Here is a 2,707-nt window from a genome sequence, read left to right as displayed (position 1 = left end):
ATACAGTTCTTAAAGGACCATAATAACTGAAAGCCCTTTCTAACTCTCCTTTGCCAGCACCAGTTCCCAGGTTACCAACATACACCTTGGTTTCTGTTTAAAAACGCAAACAGAAGAATGCACGTTATGCAAAATCTGGCCCAAGTTTCAATGAATTATTTGCCTTAAAATGGGCCATCTTCAAAATTGGGTAAAGCACATTTAATGCTCTCTATTAAAGATTGAACTTAGTCCTAAAACCGGTGAAGTCCGCAAATCCCTGAAAACCTAGACTTTTTAACAAAGTTCTTAACGTTCTACTAAGAGGTGACCGTCCCCAACAGAGATGCGTCGTAGGGTACACCGAGGCGTGGGGCGGGATCCGCCCCGGCCCCGCCCCGCCCATGAGTCCCGGCAGCCCCGGGGGCGCTAGGAGCGCGCGGGCCCGCGGCGGTAGCGGCGGCGGGCGGGCCTCGGTAAGGGCCGGGCAGGGAGAGCTGCCCAGGCTCTCGTCCTCCGTGGCAACCGCCCCAGGCACAGGCTCGCCCAAGACTCCAGCTCTCCGCCCCAAAGCCATAAAGTGCGCTCGAAAAAACTAAAAGAGGAAAAAAAAAAAGCCGCAAGTCGCAAAGATTACATTCCCTTTCCCATTCCACAATTTAACCGTTTGACGAGAACACGCAGCTCACAGCTGCCAATTTCGTTCCGTCTCAAACACAACCACGATCTTAGTTACGGCTGCGGCCAGATCTGTCCGCCGAAGTGGCGGGAAAGCGCTGAGGAAATGCGCCACCACGGTCGTCAATGTGCGCAAAATGGCAGCCGCCGCCGAGGGCGGGGGGAGGGGGCCGGCGGGCGGCTCCAAGAAGGGCATCGCGGAAACCGTGATCTCAACCCTGCTTCAGGCTGGATTGGTCCACAAAAATGCCCAAGAGTACGGAACTCGGCAGAGATGTACACCAGCCATCCCCTGTCTCCCTTCACCACCCCGCCCCCGCTGCCTCCGGCTTCGTATGGCGTGCGCCGAAGCCGCCATTACGCACGCGGAATAACCGTCTCCCAACCGCCGCGCCAGCCCTACGGCCTCGCAGTGCTCACTACACCACACCAACGTCCCTCAGAGGACCCCAGCCTCTTACCTCCTCCGTACCGCCCGTAACGCGACATGATGACCGACCCGCGTGCTCGGCTCTAGCTCGCAGCGCCCAAGGCTCGAGCGACGCAAAAGCTGACACACACCCTCACCCGCCAACGGTCCCGACGGCACTACGAGGAAGAGCCCGAGTTCGCATTTATATATGCGGCGGCTGGGCTTTGCGCATGCGTCATTTCGTTGTTCTGCGCGGCACAAAGGAGCTGGGCGGAAACAGCCGAGAAGCGACGCGGAAGGAACTGAAGAGACTAACACGCCGGTCACGGGCGGAGGGATACGTTTCCATGGGAACGCCACGATCTCGCCAGTAAACCTGAGGCCTTTCCCGTGGTGTCCCGTCCCCTCCCCTCCCCCTTTTCTACACCCTCCTTGTCTTCCTTCCCTTCTCCCTACCCCCTGCCGCCTTTTCGTTTTCTCCAGTTTAGGGACCCTCAGCCTTAGTAATCTTCGTCCAGATGCGTTAGACCGGCCTATGAAAGACTGTACAATTTAACCACTGTTGTTGCAGCCGTCGCGCCTTTCTGTTGCGGGACCTGGCCTAGTCTGCTACTCTGTGATCTTTGGGGCTCATCAGAGGTAATCGAAAGTTTGGCCATGGTGAAAAGTCCATGAACCCCGCCATTCTGAGTGGTGGTTTTTACACCATAGACCTTAGGAAGGATGACGCCCCCAGAGACTTGTGGTAAAGTCTCCTGCCCTGCACTCCCCCCTCCAGCTTCTTCCGAACCAGTCACCAGTTTGTCACCACCACGGTCTGAGTTCTTGGGGTCTGAAAGACAAAGAAATAGAGCTGTGGGCTTCCCCCTCTTCCTGGTTATATTGAAACTGTGACAAAACCCTGAATGTTTAAAGCATTTTGGCCAGTGGCAATTTGGAAATTATTTGCATCTGAAACTCAAAGTAATAGATTTGCTCTTCCTTTCTAATGTTTTCTGCTTTGTATTGTAGTAACACACATGATCCACTAATACTCAGTTCCTGAGGATTATTGGGACTCCTAAATCATCTTTTTTTTTTTTAGAGAGAGTCTTGCTCTTGTTGCCCAGGTTAGAGTGCAATGGCACCATCTCAGCTAACTGCAACCTCCGCCTCCCGAGTTCAAGCCATTCTGCCTCAGCCTCCCGAATAGCTGGGATTACAGGCATGCACCACCACGCCCGGCTAATTTTGTATTTTTAGTAGAGTCGGGGTTTTGCCATGTTGGCCAGGCTGGTCTCAAACTTCTAATCTCGTGATCCACCCACCTCGGCCTCCCAAAGTGCTGGGATTACAGGCTTGAGCCACCGCGCCCGGCCTCTAAATCATCTTTGAATATCTCCACGCAGTGGAAATAGCAACCTTGCTGCTCAGCCACTTAGTAGTACCAAATAAATGCCAAACTTCTTTACATTAGAATTGCTTCAGACACCAACTGCAAATACAGATTTCAGTTCTTTTTTGCTAGAAACATAGACATTACATCATAAATTCTTGGAATACACAAAAGATGGAAAGGTTATACATTAAAAAAAGGATGGGCCGGGCGCGGTGGCTCAAGCCTGTAATCCCAGCACTTTGGGAGGCCGAGGCGGGTGG

The sequence above is a fragment of the Cebus imitator genome, unplaced genomic scaffold (assembly GCF_001604975.1).
Source record: "Cebus imitator isolate Cc_AM_T3 unplaced genomic scaffold, Cebus_imitator-1.0 Scaffold547, whole genome shotgun sequence".
Classification (NCBI taxonomy): Eukaryota; Metazoa; Chordata; class Mammalia; order Primates; family Cebidae; genus Cebus; species Cebus imitator.
The sequence above is the reverse complement of the archived record's forward strand: the minus strand, read 5'-3'. Positions refer to the sequence as shown.